Raw genomic sequence first — 23,799 nt, forward strand, 5'->3', positions numbered from 1 at the left:
GTCAATCCTTATTTTGCATATTCTATAGAAATTATTAATCCTTTATTCATCCTTACGTAAGTCAAAATATTCCTTTTAAACATCATATAAATATACAAAGCATGTTACAATATTCTACACATATTTATCTTATCCAAGAGTTACTTTCAATATGTCTTCCAATGCTTCTTATTCCATCATCTAGTTATCTATTTCATAATGAATTTTATACCTGACCCATTGCATTCCTTCATCCATTTAAAATTATTGTTTCTATACTATATGGAATGTATACTAACCTTGTCATAATGCTTCTTCCAATAACCTTCCAAAGTGATGGTTCTTACAGGATCATGTTGATCCACCTTAGCAAGGTGACTACCTCTAACATAATGTTAGATAATGTCTGGATGAACAATATGCAAAATGGTCTATCTATCTTTAAAGACTAAATGATTTCTACAAAGAAACTTAACCAAGTAGACTCTATATATGCTACTATCACATGCTTATCTCTATGATTTTATGGAAAATACAGAAACAATAATGCATACTATCCTAAAGGAAAGACCAATCCTGACAAACATAGTGCATTATTTTATTTAAAGGTCTTTCACTTCTTCTTTCTTAGACTTCTTCTCAGGTTCTCTCATTTATTCATCTATGTGAGACTCACTTCTTTCCTTCCTTTTGTTGTTCTACAGGTAGGACATTCCCTCTTAAAGTGTCCATATTCATTGCACTTAAAGAATTGAACCTTGGACATATTTTTCTTCTTGGACTTCCCAAACTTTCCCTTCTTCAACTTCTTAACTCTAGCTAGAAAGGCTTGAGATTGTTCATTTGATCAAATGTCATCTTTTACCTTAAACCTAGATTCTTCCAAAACACATTGAGCCAACAACTCATCAAAAGGAGTCAAATATTCCTTAGAGTATATGCTTGTTGCAAAGTTGTTCCATTCTAGTGGAAATGCATTTGATACACAAATGGTCATTTCTGAATAAAAATTCTCTCCAAGCCCCTACAAGTGATTGCTTAATTGAGAGATCTTCATCAGAAAGGATGTCATTTCCTCATCCTTTGATTTCTTCATTTTATATGACTTATTCTGCAAAGATATCTTTTCACCTGATGTACTCACAAAGTACAAGTTCACTAGCTTGTCATGCATAGACTTGGAAGTTTTCAAATTTGCAACAAATGGAACAAGAGGATCTTTAATGGATTCAAATATGATCCTTTTTTCCCTTACTTCTCCTTTCTTGTACTTCTCCAATTATTGAGTCTTGTCTTTTTTAGGTTTGGTAATTTCACTAGTAACATATTCCATCACCTCATGTTTTGTAAGTGTCAGGTCAATCCTTTTCTTCTATGCATGGAAATTTGATGCTCCAATGAGCTTATTTATCTCCTTGCAGAAAGAACCCATATGACCTGTAGATTCAGATATGGAGTAATAATATGATACTTACTTGATAACCAAGATTCTACTCTTCCTTGATGATGTCTTCAACTTTCTTGATACCTCCAAGATCTTTGAAGAAACTTCAATAATGTCCTTGAAATATGTTTCTTAGGATTCCTCCAATAACAACTTTCAAGAGTCATGAATGATACCAAGATCCTTTGATGCTTCCTTCAAGGATGTCTTTAAATAGATATCCTTCCAAGCAAGATTAACAATCTTCTTGTAGTCCTCCTCTTCAGGCATTCCTTTGATGATAACTAGATTCTTAATAAAGGTTTGATGAAGTGGCCCTTCTTCCTTTTTCCTTCCCCTTGACAAGAAAACCATTCTTTGTGTCCACAAGATGATCCTTCTAATTTCCTTCTAGTTCACCTTAGTTCTAAAATCAAGTTGGAAAATGCTAAGTGGCAGTTATTAATTCCAATTTTCCTTAACCTTAATATTTGCTTGTGAACTTAGTTAGTCTTCTTATTTTCTTTATTTAAATTTTTTCATCAAACAAATATCAAGAATAAAAATAGTAGCAATAGAGGACACAAAAATTATGCTCTCAGTCAGGGAAAAACCCCTCCAAGGGGAAAACCTGGAAAACTCTTATCTTCTTATAGAATCTACTTCAAATGAGACAACAAAAACCCAAACCATAGACCAATTCCTCCTCCAAGTACTAAGTCAACCCTTCCAAACAAGTCATTCCTTGATCTAGCACCAACCAGCTTCAATACTGCAACGTTATCCTCCCAACTTCAATACTACTACTTCGACCTCCAACTTCGGCCCTATAGATACTGCAGAAACCATAACACAACCCTTCAAGAGGTATTCCTTGGTCAAGATAGCACCTTCCAAGGTCAACGAAGTCAAAACATAATATCTTTCTCTCCCAGCTACTTGGTACTGCAACTCAGACCTGCAATTGTTGCCTTCTTGGAAGTTGTAGAAACCCTAATCATTTGCACATGTGAGAAAGATAGAGCCCAAAAATAGGATTTTCGTCCTTCCTTTCTTCTTCTATACCTCCACTATATTCTTCTCTTTCTTCCTAGCTACAAATTGAACTTCCTTCTTGAGATCAATTTGTGGATGAGTGAGTCAGAAATGAGGCTGAATTGCTTGTATTTATAGCCTTCGCAAGGGGTCAAATTGCCTCCTTTCTGTTGACTTGAAGTTTCCAAGGTCGACTTGTACTTTTGGGGGTTTCGGGACTTTCTAGACTCAAAATTAATTATTTTACAAGATATTTTTTTACTGGAAGGGTCTTATAAACATGATGTTGACTCCTTTGACCCATGACAATATCTCTTATGACCTAAAACACCCTAGAAGCATGAAGAACATGCTTTTACGTAGAAGACCATCAATAATAAGCATGAAACCCATGCTTTAAAATAGTAACTTTTTCTTTCCTTTTATTGTTTGTTACATAGAATACATATTGAAATGAGTATAATAACAATTATGAAGATCGAAACTAGTTAGGTTTCCAACATTTAAAACAATTTTATAATTGTGAGGAGAATTAGTTTTATAACTAATCATGACAGATAATTTTGAAAAATAATAAAAAGAAGATAGAGTAAGGCTCCAAAAAAATATTAAATTTTGGAAAAAAATTGTAATGTTACATATTCCTTGGAGATCAATAAAGAACATCATACTGATTCCAAATATTTGGTGTATTGTTGTATGTTATTTTCACTTCTTATGTATTTTATTTCATTTATGTTTTATTCTTATGATGTTAATGTATGATGTAATGGGGTTATTTTGAAAATATATACAAATTTATTTATTTTATCATAGATAGTAGACAATATATGTGTTGTTTATGAAGAATTCCTTAAAGCGCGCTACATGGCCTCACCACTTGTATATTCTTCCTTTGCATTGTTTCATTCATCACTACAAGCACAGGGTGTAAATATTGGATTCCTTTAGGCCTAAGATGATAAAACATGTTTTGAACTATTTCCTCTTTCTAGTTCTAAATTTTAAAATTTGCAATCATTAAAGTAAAGGTTAGTTTGTTGATCAAAATTGTCTTCAAGACTAGATTGATATTGCACCTATGTGTTTCTATCTCTAAGCAAGTATTTTCTAAAAATATTTATCAGTTTTGTGAATGTCCTAGGCACTAAACTCTTGCAACCATAGGTTGTCTCCATGGAACAACACTCCACCTGGTACCCTTCTCCTTGGTCAGTGTTTCCCCAAACAAAGTTGTGGAGCTCTCATGGATAGTCTATAACCACTAGTCAGACCTCCTACCCATGGAATAAATGGCCCTCTTGCACCCTACTTTTTTTGGTTGTGTATAACCTTTAACAACTCCTCAAGCATATCAAACAAATTAGTGGCCTTTTTATCCATGCATTACACTATCCTTGGTCTCCTTTACTTGAAATCAACAACCAAAAAACCAAAACCAAGACCTTTATCACCATAGAAAATATTTCCAGAACCCTTGTTGCCCTAGTTATAGGTTTGTGGGTTCCTTTTGTTGTCTTGTCTAAGTCCTTTTAGCCTCCAAACAAGAATACTAGTCCATCACCTTCTTGTCAACTTGCCTCTCCTTTGGCCTTATTTATACTTGTCCAAGGGGTGTGAAACCCTAAGCGGTGTGTCCCTTGGAATTGTTGGATAACCTGATCCAAATTGACACTTTAGCCAACTCATAATTAACTTAGAATTATAAAGGTTTTTCCTTGCTTTCCAGACCCACTCCTTCAAGTCAAAACCCCATACTCAAAATCACAAAGACCCTAGGGAGTTTCCAGTTGGAAATACCTTCCGCGCTACTAAATTTCAACACTCCCTCTTAGTGAGGAAGGTATTTCCTCTTGCTTTAAAATCTAATCCACAACCACATCCTTCTAGAAGACCCATAACTTTGAAGACATTGTTCTTATAAAAGCCTCTTGCTTTAGAGCATCCTGCATGGTTTTCCAAACCATGACTTTCCTTATTCCTAGAAATATCCAGCTTCGTGACTTTTCCTTACATGGCCATGACTTTGTTGCGTGTTCCATGACTTTTCCTTGCATTTCCATGACTTCCTTGCATTTGTCATTACTTTCATTGCATGATATGACGTCTTTGCATGTACCATTACTTTTCTTTTCATGCACCATGACTTCCTTGCATGGTATACTAATTTCCTTGCATGCACCACGACTTTCCTTGCATGGTATATGACTTTACTTGCATGCACCATGATTTTCCTTGCATGGTCTATGAATTTTCTTGCATGGCTTGGAAGACTCCACTCTCTCACTTGAACCTGAAGGTTAGACTTCCATGGGGTGGCTAACTCTCCCTTTGAGCTCATTGTTTCTCTCTTGAAAAATGTAACTAGTATTGGTCTTCATAATTGTATTTGAGTCATAATGTAATGTATTTGTAAAAAGAAAGAAAAATAAATTTTATAATAAAATAAAATGACTTATTAAAGCATGGGTTTCATTCTCGGGTTAATGGTTATTAGTTAAAAGCCTCCATTGTAGGCTTCTAGGGTTTATGTCAAGTGTCCTTGTCCATGTCATAATGTAAAATACCCTTCCTGGGCTTTGTCAATCAAGAAAGAATTTTTTTTTTTTTATGTAAAATAGGTAATTTAGGCCTCCTCCACCAAGTCAGCCTCAAAGAAGGACAATTTGACCTCATCAAGGTAATATGGCCTCACACAACCACTATAAAAGGGAAACAACACGACTCATTTGGAGAACATCCACAACAAGTTCGATCTGCAATTGTTGGAGGTGGAAAAAGGGTGTGAAATTCAAGGAAGAGGAAGGAAACCCTAGTGAAAGAAAAGGAAGTCTTTGTCAGGCATAAGAAGTCAAATTTTCTCTCTCCTTGTCTCACACGTGCAAAATTGTTGGGTTGATGGAGAGGTCAAAATTGTAGTATTGTAGCTGGGCCGAAATTCTGAAGTAGTTGGGGGTTGAAATTCTGGATTGTTGTTGGGTTGAAGCTACTAGACAAGAAGATACTACTAGAGTTTTTTGAATCATCTTGGAAGGCTGACTTGGTGGAGGAGGAATTTATTTTGGGTCTAAGGTATGGGTCTATCTCAATTTTATTTACTAGTGGAAGAGTTTGACTAGGTGTTCCCTTATAGAGGGGTTTTAGCCCTCATTGAGTGCCTACATCTGGTGTCATTGATCTTCATGTTTTATTTTGATGATTGCTTGATGAAACAAAGATAAAAGAAGAAAATAAAGAGAATATAATAAGTCCACGAGAATAATACAAGTAATTATCAATATAAGAGAATCTTTCTGCCTTTCTGATTTTCTAACATGGTATCAAAGCTAAGGTGAAGAAGGAAGGAAAAAGGCAGCTTGAAGGTCAATTTAAGGAAGAGTTAAGGAGGAAGGAACAAAAGAAGGTCATTAAGGAAAAGATCATATAATATAGAGACTATGTCAACCACAATGAAGACAGAAAACAATCTAGAAGGAGCCTCTAATTACAAGGCATGGAAAAAGTGGATATATCTTATCCTCGCTAAGCATAAAGTTTTGTATCTTGTTCAAGGAAAAGTCAAGAAACCTACAAATGATGCAGGAAAGGATAAGATCAAAGAAAATGAAATCTTGGCCATGAATCTTATAGTAGATGGATTAAAGGACAACCTAATCCCATACATATCCAGCATAGACTCTTCTCAAGAAATGCATCAAGTTCTCTCCAAGTTATTCACCATTCAAGAACATTGGTCAGATAGCTAGCCTCAAGAATGAACTAAGAACAATAAAGATGACAAAATATGATACCGTGTCATCAAATTTGTAAGGATATCTAGAATGAGAGATGAAATCTAAGCAATAGATGAAGTTGTACCAGAAAAATAACTCGTGATTGTTGCTCTTCTAGGTCTACCAAAATCTTGGAGTGCTTTTGCATCAAGAATTAGTAGTTGGAAGGATACTCCAACCTTTGAACAAATGTGGAATGCATGCAGTCAAGAAGAATTATGCATATCATTAGTAAACAACAAGAAGGAGGATGAAGAAGACAAAATCTCTAATGCTTATTCTTCTTGTCATAAGAAGAAGGGAACATTCAAGAATTTCAAAGGACCAAAGAAGAAGGTTGATCTATCAAAGATTGAGTGCTACAATTTTCACAAAATGGGACATTACAAAAGTCATTGTCTTGAGAATCCAAGGAACAAAAAGAGATGGACAAAAAGAAAATGTTACCAATGAAGCCCCGCCTAAGAAGAACAAGACTGAAGAATCAGAATTCAAGTACTTATACTATTAAGTCCTCTCTTTCATATCCTTCTTAGCCTTCTATTTTAAGTTTTTTAATGTTTTCCTTAACGTTTCGATTTCTATAGTTTCTAGGTCTAATATATTTTGTTAGAAATGTTTGGATTGTTTAAAGTATAGATATCCCTTAAAGGACTAGATTAAGAGGGAGCCTCCACATTTTACCAAAATATATGTATCATGTTCTGTGTTTCCTCTTTTATATTTGGTTTCCTCCTCATATTAAGATTTGTTTGTATTGTATATATGAACATTTTCTTTATATTTTTGTTAGTTAGGAAAGCTTGCATAGTACACAAAGGTTGTGGAGGAGACTTCAAATGAAAGACTTGAATCATGAAAGGAGTTTTGTTGCAAAGGAATCCCTTCAAGAACTAAAGTCCTACAACGTTTGTTAAAGAACAACTCAAGGTATGTCTTAGACTACAAGTTTTTTTATAAAGATCTCTATATACAAAAGGTATGATCATTCTTCTTTTGAAATTTTCTTAAATTGTTGACATATTTATGTCTATGGTTTTGAATCATAAATATTCTTGTTATGGTGATTAATCATTAGATTGAATATACCCTCGTTATATTACCTCTTTTCATTTGATCATTCTTTTGAAACCTAACCTTTAGGGTTCATTGTAAAACCATATCCTATTAATGCTAAGGGTATGTCAATGTTGATTATGAAACCCTAGTTTTCTTAGGGTTTGTTGATAAAGTCTAGAATTTATGATGAAATCCTATTCTTTTGAAGTTTAGGGTTTTGATAATGTCATGATAAAACCCTAATTATTTGAGGTATGTTGTTAATGTCTAGATTATATAGTGAAACTCTGGATCTTTAGGGTTTTGGTGAACCATGGTTTATAAACAAAACTCTTGTAATAGTTATAATAAGATCCTAGGAATGAAACCCTAGGTGTATATTCGTTTGTTTGATCAAAACCTTAGCCTGGTCAAAATTGTTTGATGTATTGATCTTGGGCTTACCTAGTAGATATTGATGTGAAATTCTAGTGCATCCTAGATATGTATATGCGAATATGCTAGCTTAATTGTTGATACTCATGTTTTAGTTTGTGAAATATAGTGTAACAAAACCCTAGTAGAGATTGATATTCTAGGACATGATGATACTATTATTGATATGATTTATCTTTGATGATAAGATTGATGGTTTGCAACAAACCCTAGTAGAGTTTGACATGTAATTCTAAAAGCATATTGTTGAAACTTTAGATGTATAATACTATATTGGATTATTATTTGATTGAATATAAGTCTTTGTGTCTCAAAGATGGAGTCTAGGGTTTATGACAAAACCCTAGCAAGAAGTTGAAGTCTAATATGTAAAATGAAGTGACCCTTGTTGATTATGAACCTAACTAAGTTTAAGTATTTGGTGTCTAAAGCTTGAATTTATTGATGATTGACTTCATGCTTCTGTATGTTTGTATTTGGTTACACTTGCCATTAAAGTTTTGCAGGTACATAATCTTCAAGATGTTGAAGATATTTGTAATTGAATATGATAATAATGATGAGCATGATGAAGGAAGCTATAAGACTGATGATGATCAAGATGTCATGAGAAAGAATGAAGCCTTGAAAGGTTGAAGTTTCTCCCATATTATAAAAGAAGGAATTTTTTGATCTCCCTAAGTTGAGAGGGAGTTCGGATATAAGAAAGGGTATATCTCCCTAGTTAAGAGGGAGGACATATTATGATAGTCATAGTAAATAACTAGAAGAAAGAATGAAACCGATGAAAGAATACTGATGGATTTGGAAATAAAATATTTGAGAAGTATTGAGGTTATATTTGGTGCTACTGAAGAAGTGAAATAAGAAAAGATTCCAACAAGTTGTATATGGATAACTTGATGATGATATAAGTAACATCAAAATGATTGAGAACCCTGAAGGCTTGTGATTACTTGTATATATATTTGAAAGTTTATTATTGATTGGGGTTGTGATTGTGCAGGATCTCTCTGTAAATAGATTGAATGTTTGAAGCATGCTTGGAGTGGTGGATATATCTTTGATTTAGTTGATAAGGAGATATGAAGCATCTTGTGGAAACAAGATGCTCGGGAGGACATTTGGCCAGCCTATGTGTTGATGTCTAGATCCTGAAGTAAGGAGGCTGGCATTGGCCATGGAGATCCGACCTTGGATACGCACCTAGATCCCTGAGTTAGTGTTAGAACTTAAAATCTTGATGGTACATAAAGTGGCTAAAGCTTGAGTACACCTTAGTCCCACCCGGTTAGAGTACCTTGGTCAGGTATCTAATCTGTAGCACTACGTGTGTTGTGACTCATCATGGAGTATATCAATTTAAGATCTTCCATGTACCTCTATATATATGTAATTATGAATACCTCCCTAGTTAAGAGGAAGTGTTGAAAAATGTAATTGGTGTCAATCTTCATAATTGTATTTGAGTCATGATGTAATGTATTTGTCAAAAGAAAGAAAAATAAATTTTATTATAAAAGAAATTGACTAATTAAAGCATGGGTTTCATGCTTGGGTCAATGTTTCTTAGGTAAAAGCCTACATTTTAGGCTTATGGGGTTTACGTCAAGTGTCCTTGTCCATGTCATACTGTAAAAGACCCTTCTTAGGCTTTGTCAATCAAGAAAGAAATTTGTTTTTATGTAAAATAGGTCATTTAGGCCTCCTCCACCAAGTCAGACTCAAAGAAGGACAAGTCAGCCTCATCAAGGGAATTCGACCTCACACAACCACTATAAAAGGGCAGCAACTCGACTCATTTGGAGAACATCCACAACAAGTTCAATCTATAGTTGTTGGATGTAGAAAAGGGTGTGAAATTCAAGGAAGAGGAAGGAAACCCTAGAAAAAGAAAAGGAAGTCTTTGTCCAGCATAAGAAGTCGAATTTTCTCTCTCCTTGTCTCACATGTGTAAAGTTGTTGGGTTGCTAGAAGGGTCGAAATTGCAATATTGTAGCTGAGCCGAAATTCTGAAGTAGTTGGGGGTTGAAATTATGGATTGTTTTTGGGTTGAAGTTGCTTGAAAAGAAGAGACTACTGGAGTTTGATGAATCATCTTGGAAGGTTGACTTGGTGGAGGAGGAAGGTCTTTTGGGTCTAAGGTATTGGTCTATCTCAATTTGATTTACTAATGGAATAGTTTGACTGGGTTTTCCCCTATAGAGGGGTTTTAGCCCTGGTTGAGTGCCTACATCTGGTTTCGTTGATGTTCATGTTTTGTTTTGATGATTTCTTGATGAAACAAAGATAAAAGAAGAACATAAAGAGAAGATAATAAGTCCACAAGAATATGACCATTAATTATCAATATAAGAGAATATTTCTACCTTTTTGATTTTTTAACATCTCTAAAGCCAAATTCCCTTTGATCCTACACAATCTTCCCTTGGCTCACTTGACTTTCCCTCTCGGAAAGCGTTGCAACTAAACTCATGTTTTTTCAAGGTCAGTCCCAAGTTGTAGTTGAACACTTGGCCTAGTCCACTCTAGACTACAACTCAAACCTACAAGTGTCATCATCATCTTAGGTCATACACCTCATATGCACATGGCTCTGTTGTCAGATGTGCAACTTTGCAACTTAATGAAGATGTTATTTCACAAAACTCCTCAAATTGCAATCTAAATGAATCTACATCATCGAGGCCAAAGCACTACTTACCAAGGCAACTGAGTTGTTGCAAATAAATTTGACAAGTCAATGGAATTCCATCAACGGTATCAAAAAATCCACCACTAAACATACTCTCATGCATTGAGTTCTCCACCAGTACACCAAAACTCCCATTCTACCACCCCGAGCCACAATAATCCACAGCTCTTTGTCTGAATATTTTGCTCCATGCCTAGCCAACTCTCTTGGAAATATTGTTGCTTCTTGCAACAGACTCATACCTCCCACCTAGATCTGACACCTATGAAAAAATATGATCCAACTTATCTTCAAAGTGGCTTTGATACCATGTTACAAATCCACGAACCACGGGATTGGTTTGTCCTTTTATCTAGAAAACATAAACACACTAGAAATGCCTAACTTTAAAATACTTTTGCATAGTGGAAATTACACAAGTAATAATATCAATGTATAATACAAAACATAATAGTACTAAACTTATAACAACATAATATTGTGAAAATTATACCTACATATTCCCCTTTAATGTTTAATTTGACATACAATGTACACCACTTTTGAGTCGTACATAAGAACCACCTTAAGCATATGTTTAGTTTGAAACATGTGATGTAAATTATAAGGCCTCCCATTAAGGATAATAAAGTGTGGTCATTTGATTTGGATATAATAACCACCTTATCAAGGCCATCATTGAAGCTTATGTTTAGTTTGACACGTGATGCAAATTATGGGGGCTCCCATTAAGGATAATAAAGTATTGTCATTTTACAAAATATTACGTCATATACAAAGCTTGTCTAGCTATAAATGGTCCTCTTTTGATGGGTTTTCTTTCACATCTTCAGTGTTACCTTAATCCATATCCATAATCTTACTCTTCCATGGTTTCTTGAACTTTTGGATGTAGTTACATTTCATTTTTGTCACAAATTCCTTAATAAATTTCTTATCGTGTAGATTTATCCATATTCTCCTTAGAAATATAGATGGTCTTCTTTTAGCTTCACCTCTACGAGGGAACCAACATCTCTCATAGCATGATTTTTTTCCTAACAATGCTTAAATGAACCAACAATGTGTAGAATTTGATTTATCCTCTCATAAATGAAAATACACTCTCTCTCATACATCAAAATACACACTCTCTCTCTCTCACACAAAAATGCATTCTCTCTCTCCCACACACACGAAAACACACAGATGTACTTTGTCTTCCCATAGCTAGATTATTTCTGCCCCTAATGACATTGTGAAGGAGGTATATTGGATGAATATGGCTATTAATACAAAAGTATTATTGTAGGTTTTACTTTTTCAATGAGAATTTGGGGTTTACTAGTGACATAATCATGTACATCAACACATGCCATATTGTAAGACTATCTATTTAGTTAACTACTAAAATTTATGTTGTGATTGTGTTAATTCCACAATGGTATTCCCATTCTTGATAAAATTTGGTATTAGAGCATTATTTTGGTTGTAGGCTGACAATTTTATAGTAAAGAATTCCTTTAAGAACAATTAAGACAAAGGAGGATGTGCAAAATGACTTGCTGACTTGAGTACTTGAGTAAGGAGTTTCTTGTCTCAATGGAAAAATGGGAACTTGGAAATTCAAATGGCTGATAGCGATAATATGTTGCAGACTTTGACTACTCTTGTCATGGCACATTGTACCTAGATATCTTTCAAAGAGCCCTTGTGAGCCGGTTGAATTAGGAAGAGTCACATGCCTTTTCCATTATTAAATTTGGGAACATCTCTAAAATTGGAGACTAAAGTGGAAATTCCAACCTATGATTGTTACATGGGCACTTTGTGACTTGATGTGTATCCAAGGAAACTCAATCTCTATTATGAGAAACAAGAGTATGCAAATGACAAGGTTTACTTCACAAAGTTGAATTGCATTAGAAAGATTTGATATGGTGGAGGAACACATGTAAGATTAGATAGACACGAGGTCAGTTAAGCTATGATGTGTGACAAATTGAAAATTGGTTTCAAGGGAAAGTTTTATATCATTAATTATTGGATGGAACAACAACAACAACAATGACAATACCTGCAAAAGAAGTCAAACTAATTAGTATTTGTTTATATATAAGAATTTAACCATGGAATTATTGAACTTAATGTGATAGATGAGGAAGTGAAATTTTCCCCCAAGTTCACTCTTATTTTGATCACCCCAGGATAGAGAAGGATATTTTTGTCAAGGACAAGTTTTATATCATTAACTATTGGAAGAAAGAAGAACAATGATGACAATTCCTGAAATGGAAGTTGAACTAATTAGGATTTTTTTATATATAAGAATTTAACAATAGCACATAGAACAACCCCAACATGTGGGCGTTGTACCCTGTGAAACTCATGTCGTCTCATCTCGCTATCCTGGTCAATACGTATAATCTGACTAGGTATCTCTTTCACCCTCTGTCCAATGGGCCAAGGTAACCTAACAGCGTTGTCAGCCCCATCTATGTATGCCTAAAGAGGGTTTCTCTCACGCCCCAACATGCACTCTAGATGCACCAGTAGGGAATCCAACCGCTACCCAACATGAGTCAATTTGGCCGTGGACTCGGCACAAACTGCTCTCATGCCCTCCAGCTCCTTGTTCTACTATAGAATAGCCTCACACACTAATGCAGCCTTCCTTTTTAATGCTATAAGGTCGGCCTAAAGCTGGTGGAACTATCATGGGCATCTATCACCTGTAAACTCGGTCACAGCTCTAGGTACCTCAACAATTGTTGGCCTCTCGTCCATGGGTGGTTCCTCCTCAACGGATAGCTCTATCTATGTAGGCTCTATATTCTCCACCAAGGTGTCAACTTGGGCTATCAAAGAGGTCTCTAATAAAGGTGACTCGTGTGCCACACCGGGTATATCAATGTTCTCCTCAAAATCCTATAGGCTCTCAACATCATGCTCAACCTCCTCCTCAGGCTCCTGATATCTAAGCCAAGTCTCCACTAGCAAAAGTGCCTCTTGGTCTCACCCTCTAACTGTCTTTGTCCTACCTGCTATCCTTTTCAAAAGATCTGGTGCCCTGATCTATTCGACTTTCCCCACATGATGTAGATGGTTGCATCCCCACGGCCTGCTCACCTCTAACGTCTTTGTTGTAAGGATGAGAATGGGTTTAGTCTGTCACCCTCCTCAACTGGACCAACCGCTCATAGTCCCAATGAATTCTACCCCAGAATATTTTCATATTGTATTTCCCTTGAGCCATGGGTTTGTCTCCGGTTTCACCCGTCACTGTGCACTCATACCCAAAGCTTCCATGATCTTCTGGCTAGTTTCCCACAATTGGGCCAAGATCATGGTCTAATACCACTATAATGTTCCAAACTTAAATAAATAGTGATATGAAAAGCAAAAATTATTTACAACACATAAATTTTAAACAATCAACAAATGCTCATAAAACTCCAGAAGTAATAACCAGCTGAGCCATTTTATTAATCAATGGAGCAAGTATAATAGTATGGAGGAATAAACCTGGGCTTGCCTTAATGGAAATCATGATAGAACCCAGGTGATAATACATTGATCTCAAATGTTGGAAATGATTGCTCCTCTAATGCTTTGTGATGCCCTGAAAACTATAGAGTTGGTTAGAAAGGAACTGCAAGAAACTCCACTTCTGCTGCTCAGAAAATGCTACAAATTCAGCCCCGAGCTCCTTGACCAAAACCCACAAAAACCCAAAAATGGTTTGGCCCGATTTTGACCTCCCAAAATCGACCCCCAAAGGCACTATGTAATCCCCAACAATTCTACACTGTCTGTTGCAAAGATACGACTTAAAACCCCACTTTCGGTGCTCAGAAAATTTTGAAACTTTATATCTGGGATCCTTGTCAAAAACTTAGAATTTTTTTGGCCATATTTTGACCTCCCAAATTCGACCTCTTCTATGGCCCACGCCCTCCAAACAGCTCCAGAAATACGACCTGCAAGGAATGACCACAAAGTCCTCTGAAATGGAAGCAAACACCACTCCAAATATCTCCTCTAACCTCCATGACAAAGCTCAGCCTCAAGGAATGATACTTTACCCACCAAATGAGCTCCCACACACACCGCCTCTACGCTGGCCCAAGTAGTGTGAAAGTCGCACTTCCAAGCCATAACCTCAATCAACTCCCAAACTCTCCCAGATGCTGAAAATCCTCCCTAGCCTCCTCTCCGGAAAATCTCACATCAAATCTCCACTGCTAAGCATCACCAATGAACTCAACCTCCTCTCCACTGTTTTCCCCAGTAATATGCACAACTTGGAAGGGAATGATACTTCTAGGAATCACAATGTGATCCTCCTCCTAAAGAAATGAAGAAAACCTTCCTAGGGTGGCACTCGAAGTCCCCCGAAGAAAGGGTGAGCTCTTCGCCTGAAGAAATCATGCTAAATAGCCAGTGACTTAGCTGAGCAACTCGAGCAACTAAAGAGAAATCAATATACTCCAATAAGATGAATGAAATGAGGAGAGCTACCTTCCTTATATAGATTTCATGGAGCACTTTTCCCTCCAATTTTACCTCCATCATGGGCCCTCACTTAACCACCTACATGCAAAACTTAACCACCTTCATGCAAACCGAACTAGGGAGTGCGTATTTCCCTAGTGTGGGTGGCCCCCATGTGTAATTTAACCACAACAAAATAACTTCTCCTAAGTCTAATCTCCTAATAAAAATCGAATAGGCCCCACTATCTCCAAAATTGGCCCCAAAATGCAATAATTAGTATTGTTCCAAATTAATTTAGGAAGGGACATTACAATCCTCCCCTCCCAAATGTTGCTTGTCCCAAAGTAACTTCAGTGTTGGATGCTCAAGTATGTGTTCGCCCTCCCAAGTAGCATCCTCATCTGACAAGCTCCTCTAATGCACCAAAATTCGCTTGTCCTCAAGCAATGCCTGAACAAGAATCCTCTCTAACTGTTGCTCCCCACTGTCACTACAACATGTGCTAGGGTCCCAGATGTGCCACTAAATCATCCCTGACCTCAGCATTGTCCTGATATGAAAGAATCCTTCAATACCAGGATCCCGGGCCATCCTGTCCAACATGAAGCTCCCCTCGCTCCACTCCCTATCATGCCCGGTGTAGTACTAGAAGTCCCCTGCTCCATCAGTGACTCGCTAAAGCCCAATGGAATATCTATATGATCTCCCCCTGTAGTAGTCAGTGCATCCCGAAAGGTTATTGAGCTATGAAGAGTTGTGATGCCCCAGTTTCCTGCTAGTTCCAGAGTGGTGCCACCATGCTGATGTTGCACTACTCTGACTATGTCATACTCCCCATCATGCACATACAATATCCTCCTCTCCTAGAACTCGATGGTGAAATACTGAAAGAGGCGAGACATATCCTTCTTGGGCATCTCCATGGCTTCAAGGCCTACCGATCCAAATCTAACTCCAAACCTGTGCATCAACAGAGAATGTCTGCCTCCCCATATGATGAAACCCTCTGTGAACTCCCATGTGTCATCCCAAGAGCGAACTATATCACTCTCTGCCACGACTCCACTCATCACGAGTGATATATCGATCAATTGAATCCCTGCATCCCATATCCAAACCTGCTGCAACATAGCCCTGACAACCGATGGAATTCCTCTAGCCCTCATCTCTAATCCCTGCATTTGATCGCTATATAGGCTCCATATATCGTGGGCTAATCTAATGCATGATAACATTCCTTGTGCCTGCCACTGTGTAGTACCAATGATCACTGGAAGCCACGTGTGCCAAAGAGCTACCCCCTGAATGCAACCAAAGATGGGTATCTGATGCTCGTAATCGACTCAAGGTATGTGGATCCCTCTTGTCCCTACCAACCATCTCCCATGGGTTTGCCATCCACCCTCTCGATAATGTGCCAATATAAGGTCTGGAGCCCGGACATATATTGGGAAACTACCTCAGTCGTACTCGCTATCCTCTGCTCATGATTGGTCCCGACATGCCCTGAGCAAAGAGTGACACATGTCTCCCTCGGGACTAGCTCCCTAGACGTTGGCTCGGTGATGAATGATATGCCACCCCTGCAGATGATCACGTCATCCCCCAACCTGTGGTTGTCAACTAATGAACCAATCTAATGCCACTGCTGAAAAGTCTCCCCCCTAGTGTGCTAGGTGTCACCCAAATATATCGGGTGATCTCCTCGTCCCCCGCTGCTCATGCCCAGAGTGCAGAAAGTTGATAGTAAAATCGACTGCGCCCAGGAGGGATGTAGAAGAGGGTCAAGCGTGTCAGTCCTCGCAGATACCATTAAGTATCGCTCATCTGTGTCCCTGACAATCTTAAGTGAACTACGCCCAAAGGTATGCCTAGTGTTTTCGTCCAAGGGTCTCCCTGGAGGCAACACTCCAAGACCTCGTTGTGTAGTACTATAAGCCCCTGCATACCACCGATCATCCCAGTACTCCTGGACATGCCACTATACACTGCGGCCTACCCCTGTACACTGATGGATACCCTGGGCTACAACTGTGTCATCTTGTGTCGTCTTGTGTCTCGTCTGTGTCACTATACTTGTCACTCCCTGCATGTACTCAATGTGATGTGAGGCACTCCCACTCCACAACACAGTCCAACATACTACGACACACCCCCATGCATCTCCATGCCCATCTATAGACCACTGCTCCACGCTAGATGCTCCTACCCATCCCTGAATGAGATGGACTAAAGTTGTGTCCATATGCGTCGGCCCGCATCCAACCCAGATCATCACCTCCATTGTCGCATCACCATGCTCTCCGATGAGGGGACCTCCCCTCCAAGTCCTCCCTAAGGGATCCAAGAAGTGAACCTCTCTAGGTGTCAGTAGTGATGCCACCACTGCTCTGCTCCTCTGTGTCTCACACAAATGTGAAGAATCCCCAACTCCATACAAGGCACTATGTGGTGGCCTGCTAATGCCACCTCCTCCAACAAACTCCTGCCAGAGTATGTTGATCATCCTGAGACCCCGTGTACAATTGTCATACCAAGACAACCCAAGGAGTCTGCCCAAAAACTGGTTGGCCACTGGTGCTAACCAAAACTCTCCTAGCAGAGGTGCACGCTCGATTGTTAGGTAAACTATACCCTCTAAGTCATAGTCAACTAGTATAGTTGGGAAATGATAGGCGTTCCCTCCCAGATCCCAATGCCAGTCGAAGCTTCCAGCATCCCCAGTGCCTGGAAACTCTTACTGAGCTCCACCTGGGTCCACTACCATCTCCATAGTCCACTCCACTTGGTGCCAACTGATAATCTCTCGCCACCCAACCTCAAGAGAGGGATCGAATGGACGAACTCACACACATAGAACAACACCAGCATGTGGGTGTTGCACCCTATGCAACTCAGGTCATCTCATCTCGCTATCTTGGTCAATACATACAATCTGACTTGATAGCTCTCTCTCCCTTTATCCAATGGGCCAAGGTAACCTAACAGTGCTGTCAGTCCCGTCTATGTATGCCCGAAGAGGGCTTCTCTCATGCCCCAACGTGCACTCTAGCTGCACCAATAGGGAATCCAACCACTCCCCAACATGAATTAATTTGGTCGTGGACTCGACACGAACTTTTCTCATGCCCTCCAACTCCTCGTTCTGCTACAAAGTAGCCTCACGCACTAATGCGACCTTTCTTTTTAATTCTATAAGGTCAGCCTGAAACTGGTGGAACTGTCGTGGGCATCTATCCCCTGTAAACTAGGTCACATCTCCAAGTACCTCAGAAATTGTTAGCTTCTCGTCCATGGGTGGCTCCTCCTCAACATATGACTCTATGTGTGTAGGTTCTATCTTCTCCACCGAGGTGTCAACTGGGGCTATCAAAGAGGTCTCTAATAAAGGTGACTATTGTGCCACACCGGGTATATCGATGCTCTCCTCACCATCCTGTGGGCTCTCAACATCATGCTCAACCTCCTCCTCAGGCTCCTAATATCTAAAGCCAGGTATCCACCAGCAAAAGAGCCCCCTGGTCTCACCCTCTAACTGTCTTTGTCATTCCTACTCCTTTTCAAAAGATCTCATGCCCTGATCTGGTCGATTTTCCCCACATGATGTAGATGGTTACACCCCCACGGCCTGCTCACCTCTAACGTCTTTGACGTAAGGGTGAGAATGGGTTTGGTCTATCACCCTCCTCAACTGGGCCAACCGCTCAACGTCCCAATGAATTCTACCCCTGAATTTCTACATATTGGATTTCCCTTGAGCCATGGGTTTGTCTTCGGTTTCACTCGTCACTATGCACTCATACCCAATGCTTCCATGATCTTCTAGCTAGTTTCCCACAGCTGGGCCAAAATCATGATCTGATACCACTGTAATGTTCCAAACTTAAATAAACAATGATATGCAAAGGAAAAATGATTACCAGCACATAAATTTTAAACAACCAACAAATGCTCATAAAACTCCAGAAGTAATAACCAGCTGAGCCATTTTATTAATCAATGGAGTAAGTACAATAGTATGGAGCAATGAACCTAGGTTCGCCTCAATGGAAAGCATGATAGAACCTAGGTGATAATACAATGATCTCAAATGTTGGAAATGATTGCCCCTCTAATGCTCTGGGTTGCCCTTAAAACTACCTTGCTAGTTGGAAAGGAACTGCAAGAAACTCCACTTTTGTTGCTCAGAAAATGCTACAAATTCAGCCCCAAGATCCTTGACCAAAACCCACAAAAACCCAGAAATGGTTTGGCCCGATTTTGACCTCCCAAAATCAGCCCCAAAGGCACTATGCAATCCCTAGTAATTCTACATTGTTTGCTACAAAGATACGGCTGAAAGCCCCACTTCCCTTGCTCAGAAAATTCTAAAAATTTATATTTGGTATCCTTGTCAAAACCCCAGAAAATCCCAGAAATGGTTTAGCCATATTTTGACGTCCCAAATTCGACCTCTTCTATGGCCCAGTGCCCTCGAAACAACTCTAGAAATACGGCCTGCAAGGAATTACCACAAATTCCTCTAAAATGGAAGCAAACACCACTCCAAATATCTCCTCTAACCTACATGACAAATCTCAGCCTCAAGGAATGATACTCTACCCACCAAATGAGCTCCCACACACATTGCCTCTGCGCTCGCCTAGGTAATGCAAAAGTCACACTTCCAAGCCAGAAGCTCAATCAGCTCCCAAACTCTCCCAGATGCTAAAAATCCTCCCTTGCCTCCTCTCTGGAAAATCTCACCTCAAATCTCCATTTCTAAGTACCACCAATGAATTCGGCCTCCTCTCCACTGTGTCCCCCAGTAATATGCACAACCTGGAAGGGAATGCTACTGTTGGGAATCACAATGTGATCCTCCTCCTGAAGAAATGAAGAAAACCTTTCTAGGGTGGCACTCGAAGTCCCCCAGAAGAAAGAGTGAGCTCTTCGCCTGAAGAACTCGTGCTAAACAACCAGTGACTCGGCTAAGCAACTTGAGCAACCAAAGAGAAATCGATATACTCTAATAAGATGAATGAAATGAGGAGAGCTACATTCCTTATATATATTTCATGGAGCACTTTTCCCTCCAATTTGACCTCCATCACGGGCCCTCACTTAATCACTTACATGCAAAACTTAACCACCTTCATGCAAACCGAACTAGGTAGTGCATATTTCCCTAGTGTGTGTGGCCCCCATGTGTAATTTAACCACAACAAAATAACTTCTCCTAAGTCTAATCTCCTAATAAGAATCGAATAGGCCCCACTATCTCCAAAATTGGCTCCAAAATGCAATAATTAGTCTTGTTCAAAATTAATTTAGGAAGGGACATTACAAGTTGGCCCCCAAGTTCATTGGTAGTTTAATACCCCAACCTAAAGGAGTTTGAGATGTTTGACATTGTATTATAGAACTCAAGAGTCAAAAGGTAATTTAATTAGAGTTAAAAACTAATTAGAAGAAGCTAACTATGGCGTTGGCTTGAACTTCTCTCTATTGAAGAAGATCGATGTTAAAGGTAGCCTGTGGAAGTTATTTAGTGCAATTATGTCACATATGCTTTTCTCCAAATCATTGATGGATGGACATAATATTGCATCAAAAAATAACATTCCTTTCTACAATTATTGAAATATGTAGGCCATTCAAAATGAGTTTGTTGTAGGTCTCATGTATATAAGAGTCAAAACTCGACACAATTAAATTAGGAGAAAAGGAGTATCAACTTTTCTCCAAATCATTGATGGATGGACATAATATTACATCAAAAAGGAACATTCCTTTCTATAATTATTGAAACATGTAAGGAATTCAAAATGAGTTTGTTGTAGGTCTCATGTATATAAGAGTTAAAACTCAACACAATTAAATTAGGAGAAAAGGAGTATCAATTCCTCACTATACAATTTAAGGTGGTTTTTTTTGTTCTTATTGGCTAAGTTTACATTAGTTTTCATCCTAATAACTCACATAGAGCGTGAAAGCTTTTTATTCTTCATCAACATTCAAATTTTGTCATTGTAATATTCAAAGTTGGCAACCAATGAGATTTAATAATGGAATGTGGTTGTTAAGGAGCATGATTTTCGCAAAGTGGTGCATTCTAAAACCTACTCCATAGTGTTGAGAAGTGTAGCAAGAAAGGCTCAATTTGACTTAGCCTTGGTCAAATTGAGAAATTTTGAAGTTTCCACATCAACAAACAACTTGGAGGTGGTTAATTAAGGTGACATGGCTCTTGTCACTCTGTTATCTCAGTAAATTCGAGTTAGAGGGCTTCGAGTTCAGTTTGCATGTGTTGATTGCTAATTTATAGCAATCTAGTTCAGTTATTTCTAGTTGTACTTAGTTAAACTGGTTCTAGCAGTTAATAGAACTAGTTGGAGGTCAGTTGTGTAGTGGGACAACAGTCTAACTCAGAGATCATCCAGTTAATTGATCAAACAACCAAAAATAGCTCATGCATGCAAGGAATTCGAATTGCTCGGCTATGGTGGAGATTCCAAGGAAATGTAACATCAATTATAAACTAGTGTTGAGTGTACAGGTGTTGCATGCAATCAGTGATCAATCCTTGGGAATTGTGCAACCAATTTGGAGGAAATTCCTAAATAATAGGGGCTAATTTCCTCAGCATTTTCGCAAGGAAATAGGAGCTCAAGTGGGGGGGAGGGAGAATTGACTTATTATGGGTCAAAGCTTCTCACTCAATAGAGAGATCAATTATTGACTTGCAGATATTTCTTAGAGTTAGCATGCAATTGTAATAGTTTCTCTGTTAAATTGATTAATGAAAATAGGATGAATGCTTTTTTTACCAGTTGGTTTCCCCTAGATACATCTATGTACTTATGTATGTGATTGATGCATGTTTGTGAATGTTGTTCTAAATTGTGAATTAATTCTGGATAGCAGTAGAGTAGAATTGTGTCTCTTTATTTAGATTAAATTTCTTGAGCAGTTGCAATTCTATCACCAAATTTCTACATGGTATTAGAGCAGGATTCACATTAGAAAAAGAATTTCGAGTTTGTTCCTCCAAAAGTTCGAATTTGCAGCTTCAATGTAGCAGGATTTCTTCAGAGTTGGGACATTGGCCTTCAATGGACTGAGATTAGAGTATGCCTTGGAAGGCAACTCAAATTTTGATTCATGGAAGGATCGTATGGAGGAAATGCTTGATGATAATGGCTTGTTGGATTATGTCAAGACAAAAATTCCAAAACCAGGATCAGTTGATGCCCAGAACCTAGCCCAATGGAAGAAAGACGTAGCCAAGGCAAGGAGAATAATTCTGGAGGGAGTGAGATACCATGTGGTCTTGAGTCTCAATGGGAAAGAAACTCCTTTCACATGGTGGAAGACACTAACTAAGCTATTCGAGAATAGCAGTGACCATAGAAAATTGGCCCTCAAATACAAACTTCGAAACATTAAGATGTGGAAGAATTATACTATTTCGTAGTATCTCTCCATATTTACACAAGTTCAGGATGAGCTTGGAAGGGTTTGGGAGAATGTTACAGAAGGTGACCTCGTGATCCTAGCTCTTCTAGGCCTTCCCAAATCCTGACATAGCTACCAGGACTCGATGAATGGGAGGGAGAAATTACCGAATTGGGAATGCTTATGGTTTGATTTGGTACAAGAAGAAATCATGTGAAATACCAGAGATGGATTTTCATCCAAGGGAGAGGATGAAGAAGAAATTGCATTGCTTGGAAAGGGAAAGAAGGGAAAAGGGAAGAAATCTCAAACCAAACCAGAATCTAGCCAAGGGGGCAAGAAGAAAGACTTGTCCAAAATAAAATGCTTCAATTGTTATGAATACATGCCTATGCTACAAAGTGTCCACACAAGAAGTCTGGGAAGAAACCTGGGGGAGCAGGAGGTGAAGAATTAGCTTCATAGTTCAAGCTAGACTTCACCCTGATCACATGCATGGCCAACACTTTGATGGGGAGTGTGTGGTACTTGGACTCAGGTGTCTCGTTCCATATGACAAGGTGTAGAGAGTTTTTCAGTGACTTGGAGGAGAAAGATATCCATATGCATATTGAGCTTGGGGACAATGAAAGGTACAATGCTATTGGGATTGGTACAATAACCTTTAAGAGGGAGTCAATATCCCCTCTTTGCCTCAAATATGTCATGTTTGTACCAGGCCTGAAGAAGAACCTCATCTTTGTAGTAGTTTTGGAAGACCATGGCTATGATGTAATCTTCAGTAAGGGAAATCCTTTATGAGACACATAGCCACTAGGCAGGTGAAGAATCTATACAAACTTGATGTGGAAGAATGTGTTGCATTAAGTAGTAAGGTAGAGAAAGTGTAGAGTCGAGATGTTGGTGAACTATGGCACAGAAGACTTGGTCATTTACACCATTGTGCCCTTAAAATTATGCAGCAAATAACCACTAGCCTCCCTAAAGGATCACTTGAGTAGAAGGATGTCTACAAAGGTTGTACCTTGGGGAAGTATGTAAAATCCACATTCCATTATCGAGACAAAAAAGAAAATGAATTCTTGGAGAAGTATGTAAAATCCACATTCCATTATCGAGATAGCAAAGCAAATGCATTCTATAGGGTTTCGTACCCTATAGAATAGTCTTAAAATTGCACATGAATAGCTCCACATGTGTGAAAAATGGAAGTTGATGTGGCATCCACTCGATACCATGGTGGTCAACAAGATAGGTCAAGTTGTGTGAGGCAACTTGCACATAAGAACTCAAATTGAGGTGATGTTCATGTCATTAAAGGTTATTGAACTATAGAAAAGCATTAAGACATCGCAATCTATTCTTGCAATTTTTTTATAACAAAAGCAATCATTGATACATCAAATGGTATTTGAAAGCTCATGAACCCCAATTCTCCAAAGTGGTACTTTCCCCGTAAATGGGACCTACGTGCTAACAATTCCAAT

The sequence above is a fragment of the Pinus tabuliformis genome, chromosome 1_2 (genome assembly GCF_031772625.1).
Source record: "Pinus tabuliformis cultivar Carrire ecotype Pingquan chromosome 1_2, CPIR1, whole genome shotgun sequence".
NCBI classification, from domain to species: domain Eukaryota; kingdom Viridiplantae; phylum Streptophyta; class Pinopsida; order Pinales; family Pinaceae; genus Pinus; species Pinus tabuliformis.